At 31.2% G+C, this 15,629-nt stretch overlaps 1 protein-coding gene across 4 annotated transcripts in view; it reads left to right on the top strand.

Moving 5' to 3' along the window:
- Positions 1–15,629, top strand: part of ERBB4 (erb-b2 receptor tyrosine kinase 4) — a 1,210,589-nt gene that overhangs the window by 474,959 nt on the left and 720,001 nt on the right. The gene's annotated exons all lie outside the window — the stretch shown is intronic.

Consider the following 15,629-nt stretch of genomic DNA (forward strand, 5'->3'; position numbering starts at 1 on the left):
GCAGTAAACAATTTTACTAAAAGGAAATGTTTATGTATGATTTTTTTAAAAGCAAGAGCTTTATAATCATTCACACATTTACGTATAAAACAGAATAAAAGATGTATCGGGAAATGCTTTATTCTAAAGTTTCCATTGAAATTAGATAATCTGGTATCATATCGTTGGTAAAATTAATATTGAGATTTGTTTAGCATAATATTTAGTGTATGCCCATTGTTTTCTTTCTGTTTTAAACCCAGATGTCTGTACTATACAAAATTTGTTTATTCATTGGTTCTTACAATGAATGTGTAAGTATTTGTGTTAAGTATTTGTGTGTACCAAGTATGATATTAGACACTAAGATTACAGCAGTGACCAAAAGTGACCAGATTCCCTGCTCAGAGAAAGCTCAAATTCTAGGAAAAGATGAAGAGGACCAGAAAATAAAGAAACAAGAACAAACAAATATGTAAACAAACAAAAAAAAACTTAGAGCCATAATTGCTATGCAGAGAATTAGAACCCATTAGAAGTTCATCTCATGAACTGACTCTACCACCCTATACCTTGTAGGGAGTCCACAAAACACCATTGCCTTCTTATAAAAGAACCTATGAATGGTTTAAAAGTTGAATGATTTTACTTCTGAATTTTATTACTTATATTTCCTTCCAAAAATGTCCAAGGACTTTTTTTCCTTTCTGTCACTAGATTTCATATCATCATTACTAGATTTTTCTAGGATGTATATATTTTCATTGGGTCTGTAACCACTAAAATGTTTTCCCATGATAGTTCTTAATTAATATACACTAGGAATAATTCCATGCATTGTTTTATTCTGAGTATAACCTTTAGTATAGCTTATAGTTTTTAGACATTAAATATTTGTTCCTGTACTTTAGATGTTAAACATAACAGCAATGACATAACCGTTACTTTTCTAGTAGTAAGTTGAGACTGGAAATTTTGTTTTAGATTTTTTTTGATGGTATCACATGAAATAGACATATATGAAGCTATTTAGAGTGTATAGTGCAAATTTTCTAAACTCAACAGCAAAATATTTTTCATTAATCAATTTTTAGTTTTAAAAATTATATTTAAATATTCCTTCACAGTGTATTTACCTGGAAAGATAGCTCTTTCATAGGAAAGGCAGGAGTGCTTCTATCTTCTATGAGATCACAGGAGTAGATTATTTTTTTCAAAAGGTTTTTTGATGATACTAATTATTTTCTGAAATCTGTTCTAAAGACTATGAGAAAAGAAAAGCAGTATGTCTTCAATATGTTTTTAAACAATGTTTACTTAAAAGAAAGAACTATATTGAACTATTTTGAAATCAACCCACTAATAATTCAGACGCTTAAAAGCTATTTCTTATAGGCATTTAAATAATTTCTATGAACTATGTGCGTTTTTTACTTGTTAGATTCCCAAGTTCCTGATCATAACCACCATGTTTGTTGCTTTCTCACTGGCACTGGTGTTTCTTGAAGTAAAGCTGTACCAACCACAAAGAAGAGGGTAATTGGATCCTGAGACCCTTAGCTGTCACTTAGGGACCACCAGACAGGGTGTGAATTTCATCTCTAACGTTCACTGGTTCTGTGACACATGCAAGATGGCATCACATCCAACTCTGTGTTTCTTCATGTAGTGATTTTGTGTGGTTATCAGAATTCTTGTTATGGTTAATACTTGTCATGTATTAACCATATTAACCTGAGTTAATACGTATTAACTCATATTAACCTGAGTCATATTGAGTTAACTGAAGCCAATTGATAGCTATTCCAAATGTAACCATGTCAATGATGAGGATGTGAGAGACCGGGGAAATTCTCAGAAGTATAGTTCTCCTTAGACACAATAGAGTTCTCCTTAGACACATTATAGATCTACTAGATCACTTTATATCTTCTTATGAAAAAAATGGTGTTATATCCCTTCTTATCTTTGGAGCCAGGTGATCTTGATATAAAAATATTGATGGCAATACAATAATGCTAAAAAAAGATAGACCACTTCTTTTTTTCATAATAATTCTTCCAGTAGCACTATTTAATCTTTAAAGCCCACTTCTTCCTTTGATAAATATAATAATGTCCAGATTCCTCTAAAGTGGTTTAAAATTTCATTCATGTCTTACTGTTATAATCAAATGATAGCTGTAATAGAAAACTTCTATTTAGTAAAGTGTTCAAAGACCACACAGTTCAATAACCCTTTGATATTACTACTTGATTTTTCCTTTATATATTGTGTTGTTACATTGATTTGTCCTGCAGAGTTTAGTCTCTTTAATAGCCTTTTCCCACCCGATTTGAATTAGATGATGAATTCTTCACCTGTTCCTGGCTGAGAGAAGAGAGCAGATATATAAAAACAACACAACAAATAAAAAATAGTAAGAAAAATAGCAACAAATAATGATCGTGAGTGTTTAGTGCCAGGCACTGTGCCTGAAGCTTAATACACATAATTTTAATTGACTCTCACAACAGTTCCATGAAGTAAGTGTTATTGTTATTCCTATTTAACAAAAAGAGGAACTAAAGCTTCCCTTAGAGGTTAAATAAATTGCCTGAAGTCACAAATAAATGATAAAGCTAGAATTCTAACTCTTTTCTGCTTTAAAATCTATCTATGACATCTTCCTTGTCCTTAAAAAATGTAGAATGTTGTTAGAATTTAGTTCTTAGAAGTATCTAGTGCAGCAAACATGTTTTATAGATGAAGAAAGTTAATGCAAATGTCTAGACAGATCTAAGACGAAAAACCTGTCTGCTGGCCTCCTGTTTAGAACTCTTTTCACTAGAGTGCAAATTTTCACCTCTTAAGCTGTTTGGACTGTGTAGAGTGCTGGGCAGCTGGAAGTGTCACAGAGAAACCCAGCAGGGTGAAGATAGTTAATAGATTTTATTAATTCACCAAACATTTGTTAAGCACTTACTACATGCCAGGAACCATGATGATGTGGTATGGAAACAAAGACTGATGACAGAATCATAGCTACAGAATGTAGTTTAGAAATTGGTGACATTAGTAATGTTATTGTAAATTGTGTTCATTGGTTTGCATAAATGTGTACATACAGATAGTCTATTTATGACAGTATAAATCGTTTATATTTCTAGGTTTATTTGCCTTTTGGTGGAAATGTTAAGTCTCTTAAGCAACATAGGAAAAATGTTGTATACTCACTATTTAGTGAAGTGTAGTTTAGTGATGGCCTTTAGAAGGTATTTGTGTGTGTGTGTGTGTGTGTGTGTGTGTGTGTGTGTGTGTGTGTGTGTGTGTTGATGTCAGAAGAGATCAGTATCTTGCTTATAGACACATTTCCTATATGAAGGGCTGTAATCTAACAATCAACAGATGATCTTTTTAAGGTCTGATTGCTCTGTATCACTGAAACAGGAAGATATACGTCTTTCCTGGAGAATATAAGTCGATGTGACTAGCCTGAGACTGATGTTAGGGGTAGGAGTTAATGTCTCTAACAGGCTCTATTTGAAAGTGTTGTAAACCTCCCAGTAGTCCTATCTGGAATGTGAACAGTTTGTTCGGCTCTTGAAGTCCAGTTTATCTTTGGGGAAAAGGTATTCTCTTACCCACGTACTTTGCATCAGGTTTAAAGAATCTCCTTGAATGATTCTGGCTGTGATATCCCTTCTCCCAGCAGTGTCTGGACTTGGAAGATAAGGGGAAGCTGTTGCTTTAACTTTGTTAGCCTTATCCATCTTCTCCGACCAGTTCTGATACAAAGTGCAGCAGTTTTATTTGAAATCTTTTAAAATTAAGACCCTGATGATGTATTCAAATTATTCTTATTTTTGGTTGCATATCAGCCACTTGAAAATTGTGTGATACTGGGCAAAAATGTAGCCACTCTGAGCCTTGGTGACCTCATCCATAAAATTAAATAGTTAGATATAAAGCAGATAAGGCAAAAAGAAAATTCATGGTATTGGTATAAAAATATTTCCTAGAATTTAAAGATTTTATTTTTTTAGAGGTAGTAATGTATAGAGCCTTACTGCAATTTAAATCAGAAATATTCCATAGAATCCAAATTTTTTTCTTTTAATTCTTTTTTGGTGGAGAGAATGCATAGGTTTTTTAAAAATTTACATCAGAAATATGAAGAGCTTCTGAATATTGTATCTATATATCATCCCTCTTTCCCCCTATTAATGGATTTCACTTTCTCTGTACACTGACATTATTTGCTTTTCCGACCCACATAGTAGAAAATGTGGCGGCCAATCACTTTTATGCTTATATTCTTCAGTTAAGATATCCAGAGGAAAACTAACCTTTTCCTTCAGTTTCTGTCCCATTATTAATTTCGTAAAAGAAGCCTGAGTCATATTGAGTTAACTGAAGCCAATTGATAGCTATTCCAACTGTAACCATGTCAATGATGAGGATGTGAGAGACTGGGGAAATTCTCAGAAGTATAGTTCTCCTTAGACACAATAGATGTCTACTAGATCACTTTATATCTTCTTATGAAAAAAATGGTGTTATATCCCTTCTTATCTTTGGAGCCAGGTGATCTTGATATAAAAATATTGATGGCAATACAATAATGCTAAAAATAACTATTTGGGGGAATATGTAATATCTTAGATACTGTTTTAAATTCTACATGTGTAAGCTCCTTTATATATCAAAGCCACTTTATGAGGAAGGTATAATTATTTTTTACATAATAAGCGTTCAATAAATATTAGTTAATAACATAGTTTTAAAATGACATTAACGAAATAGATATCCTAAAAAAAATAGTCTCAACTCTCGAAGTTTCCAGTTTTAGTTTTAATCTATTTGTATTACTTTATAGTTCTGGCTATGAAGATGACCTGCAACTGACAAAAATAAATATGTAAAGAAGATCATTTAAGCCCAGATGTCTGTTTTCCCACTTTCAGTCAGGTGTCAGGCGCCAGATACTAATACTAAGCTGAAATGGTTAGGGTTAAGCAGAAAGAGGTTGAGGATGTGCCTAATTGCCATCTGTTATCAAAAGCTTTTATTTATCACTCATTTGTATTCAGTGCTGCACAGAATGAGCTTTATAAATATAGCCTTTTATCTCTAAGATTTCATGAAACGAAACAATACACATGTAGAAATACTTAAGTGAATAACATAAAATCTTTATTAATGTTAGACTCTGACCTTAAATAATTTCAAATATATTCTTTGATATTTTTTAAACTGCTAGGATGTGGAAAAGAAAACACAGGCAAGATGTATTCTCTACCCCAAATTTAGTTTGAATATTGAGACTGATGATGTCACACATGCACCAAGAGGGCATGCACATTTTTCAAAAACAGTTAAACTAAGTATTTTAGGTGGGGAAAGATAAAGATGAGGGGACAGGAAAATGCATGTTTATTTTGTATTCACTATGTGTCAATTATTTGCATTGCAATCTATTGACCTGCACAGCATTTCAGCAGTTTTATAAATGAGAAATATTAGACTTCAATTTTAAATAAATTACTCAAGTCATCTAATTGGTAAATGGGAAGGCGGTGTTCCAGTTTAGGACTTCATGATCCCAATATCATGTTCTTTCTACCATCTTTCTGCCCTATTAGGGATGATAGTTTAAAAATAATATTTTTGTATATATTTCAAAATGAAATATGACTAATTTTTTACTTTTTATTATTTTAACATCCTGTGGGTCCTTCTTTTCTTTTAACACCTTTGTGAACTAGGTCAGGTTTATTTTCTCTACATTTCAGATGAAGATGTTTGACCACACCAATATGTCTGGTGTAAGTGACAGAGCTAAGATTCAAACCTCGATCTCATTTCAAAATCTCTGTGATTTTCACTAATATCTTGTAACTTTTAATGCCTTTCTCCATGAGTAATCAAGAGTTGGTTCTTTAGCACTTCAGAAATATTTCTGCAGTAAAAGTCTAAATCAAATTTGTTCACAATGATTTAGGCAATAGTGTTTTTTCTGAATTGTAATTTTCTTTATTTGAGAATCTGAGTAAGAGGGAAATTGCCTTTATCCCATGAAAAGTATTTCTTTCCTCTTGTGAATTTTCAGTGTAAAACTAGCTGCTACCAGTTATAGCTTGCTCATGGCTGTCAGATGCACTTCATGGGTTAGCTCATTTAATTCATTCTCATAAGTGGATAACTTTATTGCCTTTATCGTTTTTGTTTCAGTGCTCTGATTTCCCTCTAATTTGTTGAGTTGTCCTATAGAAGAGGATAAAGTGGAGTAAAGTAATAATCTTCTCATGGAAGTCATTTGTCTTCCTATTTATCTTTCCTTATATGTGTGTACAATCGACTCTCAATTATTTATACGGATGAAGAGAGAGCATTGTGCCATGGATAATCCAAAAGTCATTTACAGAAGATTTACCTTCATGATTATCTTTTGTGTAGATGATATTCCCTACATACACTTCAACTGCACTCATGTGACAATAAAAGACCTATAAGTGTGTTCATTATCAAAGAATAGCCAGGTTGTAGTGGATCTTTGTTTTTTCCTGTGAACAATCCACATGGAAAAAATAGAGAATTGAGATATGTGTTGTCCTGTTTGGGATACTGTGTTGAAACTCAGAATTTGGGTAAAACTGTCATTTCTAAACTCTCTTGTATTTATAGATCAGTTGAGATTTAGACATGAATTAAAATCTGGAGATAAATATTTTAAAGCAGTTTTCATAATACATTACTTATGGGATTGTGCAACCCTATGTTGTCAACCTGTTTTGCCAGGTTTGTCTGGCATCGTTTGTTTGTTTGTTTTGTAATAAATCAAAACTACCTTTTAACATACACTTACCTTTTTAGTGTGGGCAGTCTCTAGTGTGGTCTCGCTTTATGTTCCAGCTCACATCCCCTTGACTATTTTACTGTCCTGTGTTTATGGTGCCTTCCAATTTAGTGTCATTTTAGAATTGCATTTGCATGTTATTTATTCCATTTTGCACATTAGTAAAGAAGATACTAAAATTCAAGACCTAAATCAACCTTGGTGGCAGCTCACTCCTCCCCCCAGTTCTATCTGTTGCCATTTATCATTACCCCTTGTTTACAGCTCTTTAAATGGTTTTCAGACCATCTGAGAATAATCCTCTTCAAGCCAATTTGAATTAATATTGAAAGATTTTATAAAACATTGAATTACATACTTTATGAAAATCCAAATATTCTACTTGTACTGCATCTCTTTATCCATTAGTTTCATAATTCTGTCAAAAAAAAGCAATCAGGTTTGTTTGGCATGATTTGATCTCTGTATATCCATAGTGCTTATTTATTATTCATGGGCCTGCTCTTATCTTTTCTTCATGTACTGATGTTTTATCTTAATGGCTTCTATTAGTGAGAGCACATATGATACTAGGTTACTTTTTATGAAGTGAATCATAGAAGAGTTAGCTTCCTTCCTTTGTTCATCAGTAGGTGCTGAACACCTGTTGTATGCAAGTATATTGTAAATTTTCATAGGACAAATATATACACTTAAGGTTGATTGATGCATGGCTGGTCTGGACCAGAGAAGGAATTTTCTGATTTGTGTTCTTGTCCTTTTACCTACTATATGACAGTAATTCCAGTATGTATTTATAAATGCATGCATGCATGTATTATTTAAATATTTTCATTTCCTTGCTAAGTTATTACTTTTACCTTGGACCCTGCTTCACATGTTTTTTCCTTGCCCTTTAGGAACATCAAAATTGTTGCTAAAATTTTAAAAATCTCTGTCAGAAAGATTTTTCCCTTCAGATTTTTAAGACCGTGTGTCATACAGATCCACTGGTGGAAAATAGGTATTCTTATAGGAAGTCAGAATGCTTTGAAAAACTGTAGCTATTTTCTTTCATAATGATAGTCTTTAATTTAAAAAAAAAAAGCCCTGTTCTAATACCCACATATGCCATTTTACTATGCCAAAGTATGCAAATGCTCTCATAAAACATTTATTTTATAGTCATCTTTATTTCTCAATTTCTTTGCTCGGAATCTGCATTTATTACTTTAATTTTAACATCATTTGAACAATGTTGCCACATTTAACAAACAAATAAAAATCTCCTTGAATTCTCTCCTTGTTTCTTCAAAATTAAACATACAATATAATTTTAGAGAAGTATTTATACATAAGTGACTAAATATTTAACAATTTATACTTAAATGAAATAATTGCTATATATGTAATCTAGGTCCAAAGCTGGACATTGTAAGCATCTGTTTTTCTACATAAATGTAAATATTCTCCTTACATGATAAAAGTCTGTCTTTCAAGAGATAATGGAACTCGCAGTTGTTCATCCGGTAGAATCTCAATAACTGAAAAATTATTTCATAAATATGAAAATTCACCTTGCTTTTTATATTCTAAGCATTCATCCTTTAGTATTATAATTGTTCCGTCGAACCTTTGCTAGACAATAATACAGCCAATTCTTGGCTATCAGTTAAGTTTCATAAGCAAATGACAAAATATCTTCGTAAGTCTAACAAAGGCTGAAGTTTGCTAGATAAAGCGGTTTATAAGTTTCTGATGTTTGCTGCCTGTAAAAATTAATGTTTCATATGAAAAACCCAGAACTGACAGCCCTTTAAGTACCTATATATTCTTAACTTTCCCTGGAAATGTAATGTTGCATTCTGCTTCAAGAATACAAAAGGGGCAAATGTTTCTGCAATCAGCTATAGTCAGTGCCCATTTGACAAGCATTACCCAAAATACTACATTCTGTTGCATTAGAGACAGGAGAATGAAGCTTAAAGAATGTGGCCTTTGGAAGAGCCTATTCATAAGCACTTGCGTCTTTTAATCAGTAAATTTCTTTAGACTCAAGTACAGGAAAAGCTCTCATTGACAATGTATCAATGAGGACCACTTGGAAGACAAAAGTAGCACTGTGATTTTCTTAGATCGATTGTGACTAGTACCCTTGATTTAGTGTGATTGCATTACATGATTAGTACTGCACTGTCATCCAGGAAGAGCGATTTTATTTTTACTTGTTTCCTTGTTTGTGTTTTTAGTGTTTCAACAGGTTTATACTCTCTCCTTTTTGCATGTCATATAAACATTACAGACTTTCTAGAACATTCTAGAAAAGGATTACAAAGCAAGATGCTTAATTTCATTTCACCTCTTATAACCTCCATGCTGAGTGGAGTTTGTTTGATCACTGTGACACCACACACCTACCTCCCTCACCACCCCTCTTTTTATTTGCTTCAGCAATGGATTTATAGAAAATGTCTTTGCTTAATCAACATAACCTTCTGCAGCTCTTTGAAACTCCTGCTCTTTGAGCCATGAATGTCAGAAACATTTTATACCTTTGTGTGAGGGCTTCTGTGCTATTGACAGAAAAAAATAAAGTTAGAATAGACATATAATGTCTAATGTTCATGTTAGATTGAAGGTTGACAACATGCTCTTTATGAAGAATGTTCCAAATAATATTTTCAGAACACCTTTAAGTGACCTACAAAATGATCATGAAGCATCCGGAAATAATATTTGATTTGTGAGGATGCTTTAAAACATGCAAAATGAGATGTTTTCCATATGGTACAATTCACCTTTTTGTCATTTCAGAGGTAATGGGGAAGGAATCAGTGGAAAGGCTATGAACAGTTTCACAAATTAAGAAGAGACGTTGAAAGCAATTTCTAAAAAGCTTGAAATGTAATCCTCCAGATAAATTTTGAATGTAAAGAGTGATTTTTTTTTAACTACTTACCATCATAAAATGAGGTAAAACTCTTGTCACAAACTCATCTGCTAAATTGTGACATATGGAGGGTTGCCAGTATATCTTCAATTGGGTGAACTCTGAGGCTATGGCATTAAAAGACCCCAACATGTAAATCAACATAAAAATTGCAGTCTTCACTAGAAACACATTCATAATGGACGGTAAGCATGAGACTGAATAACCATTATTTGAAAAAAAAAATGTTATATACCTTAGCCTTAAGGATTTATTAATTCTTCCCTCAAATGTATCATTTTTTCTTGCCTATTCTGTTTAAATTGAGGCATACAAGATTTGTTTTTTTATGTGAGCTAGTTCTTTTCATGATTAGTGAACTGAATAGAAAGTCATTACAGCTTTCTAAATCTACAAGATTTAGAACAACAGTTAATGAAAAGTACACTATATAATCCTCAAATTCATATATATTGGGTTGTAAATAGCTTCATTCATCTATATCTATCTATCTATTGATATAAATTAGATTTTGCACTATCAAAGAAAGAAGAAACAGGAAATCTGAATCTATTATGATAGGATAGCAAAGTATTATGTTCATGTGTGTATGCCTGTTGCTGTCTTTTATATATTTTTTAAAAAGGTACTTGGTAAGTACCTTTTTACAAAAGGTAAATGGAAGCATCTATGCCTAACTGGAAGCATCTATGATAGTATTTATTTGCTTTGTGATAAATAGCATCATCTAAATTTGTTCATGATCTCCTTAACATTAAGTTATTGAAATGGAGGTTATTAAAAGGTTATGGGAGTAGTTATATCAAGCAATAAAATAAGAAGTTAGTAATTCCGCAAATTCTTTACAACATAGACCTCAATTTTTGAAGGCATGGACACCTCTAGTGGCTTTCTTAGGAACCCAACTAATGGTTTTGGTAGTATGTGTATTTTTTCTTTTGTTTCAGCTATCATTAATTCATTGGATTTGATAATGGTAACAGTGATGTAATAGGATTTTTTAAAAAAAGAATAGAGCTATTAAGAATGAAAATAATAACAGCTATTGCTGGCAAGCATAAGGGGAATAAAAATAGATATAATTAATGGGGTGGTGAAATTTGGCAGTTGCTCTTAAAAATGAGATCTTTACATTCTTTGACCTAATATTTCTAGTTCCAAAATATTATGTGCGTGTCTGACACATATATATGAAAATTTTCATTTTAGCATTATATCTAACATCAAAAAAGAGAACACAGTGAATTATCTATAATAGGTAAATGAATTATGCTTTATATATAATAGAAAAATGAAATAGGAAAAAGAAATGAAGTAGATCTATAAATACTGATATGGATAGGTAACTGTATATTAAGCAAACAAAAATAAGCTATCAAAAAATATGCATATTATGGCTCCATTTATATAAAATTAAGACTAATAATATTAGCATTAGTATTATACTAAAAATATTAGTATAAAATGCTAATTAGTAATAATTAGTATTATAAACTCATGTTACTAATAGAGTTAATTACTATATGGATTTAAATAGTATTAATAGAGTTAAATTGTATTAATTATTATTTATATTAGTGATGTATTAGTTTTAATTATATTAATATTATTGGTTGTTACTCCACTAGTGTTTGTAAACAAAAAATACAATTAGAATAATATGCTTTTAACTGCGTATGGTAGATGTCTTTGGAAATAGAAATCTTAGTGAACTTTACATTCCATATTTTGATTGAAATGTGTACAGTGAACCCATAGTACCATTTAAATATTAAAAAAATAAAACACCACAAAATTAATTACATATATGTATATTTGTTTGTGTTCACATGCTTTCTGACATTTCTTCCTTGCAAAGATAATTTTTAGTTCAATAGATTTATATTTTATTACCACTGTTATAATTAATCTAGTGTAAAATATGCATTCAAGTTTATTTTTGTCCAATAATAGGATATTATCTGAATTGTGTTATTTAGCTTTTTTATAGTTGTTTGCATTTTGAAAGGTAGTGCACAACAACAAAATCTGATCAGAACTTAGAGGTATAGTTTATGTAAAGTCTCTGAAACTAAAAGTAAAACCAAAAAAAGTTTCTTCAACAGAAGTGAAACTAAAACATTAAAACTAAAAGCAAGGTTAAAGTTACGGTTGCTGGGACAAATAAAAATTAAATTTAGTCCATCAAAATGATGTAAACTAAGTCTATATCTAGGATGAAAATTATAGTATATTTGCAATAAATATTCAAATAATTAATATTAAATAATTGATAATGCTATTTGCCTGTGATAGGATTTTGTCTAATTATCAAGAGAATCTCTAATTTCTTTTTGAATTACTTCCTTTCCTTCTTGATGGATCATTTCTTATATTAACCTTATTCAAGAATGTGGTGATTGAATTATTGCCAATATAATTTAATTTTTTGGTAATTGCTGAATGCCAACAGAATAATAGACTTTGTTCTATGACAGAAAAGATTCCCAGTATTCTAAAATTTTCAGAAATAAGAAAGCAGTATGGAAATTATGGAGAGATGAGAATATGCTTGGAGAAGATAGGTCTGAGGTATTACTTTTCCTCTGAAATATAAGAAACATACAGAAATGTGCATTAAGCATAAATGTTCAATTCATGAATTATCACAAAGTATATAATTAAGGAATTTAACACCAGCTTCTTTAAGTCCCCTGCTTGCCTTTGCCAGTGTCTTCCTTCCTCCCAAAGATGACAACTACCCTGCCTTCTAACACTGTAGTTAAACTTTACCTGGTGTTTACGTAATTTACATCTATATAAATGGATGTAATAATATGTATTCTTTTGTGCCTTCCTTCTTTTGCTCAAAACTATTTGTGTCTGTCATTTTTGTTGTTTCCTGTTATCTGGGTTCACTAATTTTTAGTGCCTTATAGTATTCTATTACACACATACACACACACACAATTTATTTATCATGTCTAATATTAATGAGCATCTGAGTTGTTTTCATATTTTGTCTAACATGACTAACACTGCCATAACTATTTTTGTACATTTCTTGTGTATATGTCTTGTAAGAAATGTATCTGTGAACTGAATTACTGGGTCATAGAAATAAATAAGTTAAACTTTAGTAGATAACGATAATTTTGACCCCCAAAGTTGTGTTATTAATACATATGTACCACAACAAGTGTTCCCATTGCTCCGTATCTTTGCTAACTTTGTTTTATATATAATTTTAGTTTTACACAGTATAGTGGGTGTGTTATGGTATTACATTGTGGTTTTACTTTTTTTTCTGATATATAATTAGGTTGTATACATTTTTTATACATTTAATAACCATTTAGCTATTCTATTTTTTGACATGTTCATTCAAATTTCTTGCACAGTTTTCTACTAGATGTCCCTTTTTTCCTTATTAACCGATCGAACTAATTTAAATACTTTGGTTACCAGCCCTAAGGTTACACAAATTGCAAATATATGTTCCCTATCTGCGGCTTGCATTTTTACTCTCTTAAGTTGTCTTTCGATGGATGAATATTTTGAAAATGTGATGTTAACCTTATATCTTAGAAACAAACTATTTTCCCATAAGCCATTCTTCAAGCAGTTTTGTGTCTGTGACTTTTAACATAGGGGACCCTTTTTCTAAGAATAGCCTGACTCTTGACCTTGTTCCTTTCTCTTACCCTGCCAACTGTGAACTACCATCCTCTTGCAAAGAATTTGGTTTCTTTCTATATGGCATTTCCTTTTAAAAGCATATAGTTTAACTAGATCACTTGTCACATTATATTCTAGTTATTTGTTTACTTTTCTGTCTCAAACCTCAAAATAAGTTGTCAGGAAGGAATCCTATTTTAGTTATTTTCTGATGTGTAGCCTTGTTTAGTGATTGCTTAAAACAGGCACTTCATGAATACTGTTGGATTAAATTTAATTGATTTGATCTCCTTTGTGATATGGTAAAATCAGGGCAAAACATTTGTCTTATGCAATATTTATCTCTCTCACGATCTAACACTTTACATGGAAGATACTTGTCAAATAAATAATGAATTGTCTAAAAAGTTGAAGTAATTGAAGTCTGAAATACAGAATATTTTAAAGTGATGTTTTGTTAATTCCAAATTTGAACTATGATTTGAATTAGGTTAATACAGTCCCTCAGAAATATGTTCAAAAGTGTTTAAATTAAATTAGATGATAGATTCATCATTAACAAACCAATTGATGTGTATATAAAATATTTTTATTATTTTGGTGCCTGCTTCTTAGCAGTTTCGTTATTCATTCTAAATTCTGATTTTACCTAAATATCTTAATAGGCAGAATAAAGTTAAAACACTCTAGTTAAAATTACAAGCAAAGTGAGACATATTTCTAGATACTAGACTCCAAGTTGATGAGGTATTATCATAAATGTAGCTATAGAAGAAATAAAAACGTTGCAAACTTTAGTTTTTAGTCATAAGATATTTATTTGTGCTCTTTCCCATATTCAAGTGAAGATAACTTTTCATATGTAATCTTGACAGTAAAATTCAAAAATAAATGAGATTACACTGAAAATATTTTCTTAGAAAATTATATGAAAGCCATATCAATATTTTACCTTTCAATTCAGCTGAACAGGAATGAAAACTATATAAAGCCAACCAATGTTATGTGTTCCTCTACTTTCAAGAGAGGAACACATAACATTGGTTTCCTATAATTGTTTAAGAAAATAGAGAACTGAAAATTTTCTTTCTAAAACTCCTATTATGTAAGATTTCTTTGACTTTTTTTCTGATCTACTGGCCCTGAGATAAACCACCTACAATGAGATATACTACCCACAGAGATGAAGCCTAATATGTAATTCACTTCGGTTTACCCAGCCATTCCGAGAAATGCTGAAGACTAATGAAAATCCCTAACCTATAATTAATTCAATTATTGTATAATTTTATTCCCTTTTTCATCCAAGTTGTATTGTACCATTGCATGTATAAAATATTACATTCCAATGTCCCAAGACAATTATTTCATGTAGAAGTCCTGAATAGCCTATACCAATTAAAACCGTCTCACACAATAAATATAGCTTGTCTTGTGTATGAGAATTAGATTAACTAAAGCCATTAATTAGTATTTATTTTAAAAAAATTCTGTGGAAGAATTTTCTAGAGCATGGCACTTTTATATTTTAAGTGCTTTAAGAAAATTTTCTTAACTTGTTTTATGCTCATTTGTATCATGTTTGAGAAGAGAATATATGTATTATGATGAAAAAAAAAGCCCTATAATTTAAACTAAGACTTGGGTTTGATTCTTAGTTCTACAATTTAGCTATGAACTTGAACAAATTAACACTGCCCTAAGATGTGACCGATTGCTTCAGGAAATTTCCAGGACCCCTATGACCAGCAAATTTTAAACAAGGAATAAAATATTGTTTGATTAGAGGAAAGGAGACTAAGGTACTGGGCAGACGATTGGGCTAGGACCAGAATTCCCAAACCTGACAACTGTTTAAAATATAAATTATGGAACCCTCCCCAGGACCACTGTATCAGTGTCTACTCATAAGAAAATATGTACTTAGAATCATTAGCACAAAATGAATCCTTAAATATCCCTTCCAAATCTAATGCCCTCTGATGCTGGAAGTATTAATCATCCTGTAAAATGGAGATAGTCATTGTCTCCCCAGGTTGTTGGAAACATTCACTAAGATGATATTCATCAAAATATTTGCTAACCTGTTGAATGTCCTATAGAAGTATCTCATTTTTAAAAAAACTGCATGTTGAAATAGTAATCACAATTTGGAGCATTATTATCTTCTATTAAATACATTAAATAAATATGGGACTAACCTAAGAATTACCCTTAATGGTGTGG

Source organism: Cebus imitator, unplaced genomic scaffold (assembly GCF_001604975.1).
Source record: "Cebus imitator isolate Cc_AM_T3 unplaced genomic scaffold, Cebus_imitator-1.0 Scaffold89, whole genome shotgun sequence".
NCBI lineage: Eukaryota > Metazoa > Chordata > Mammalia > Primates > Cebidae > Cebus > Cebus imitator.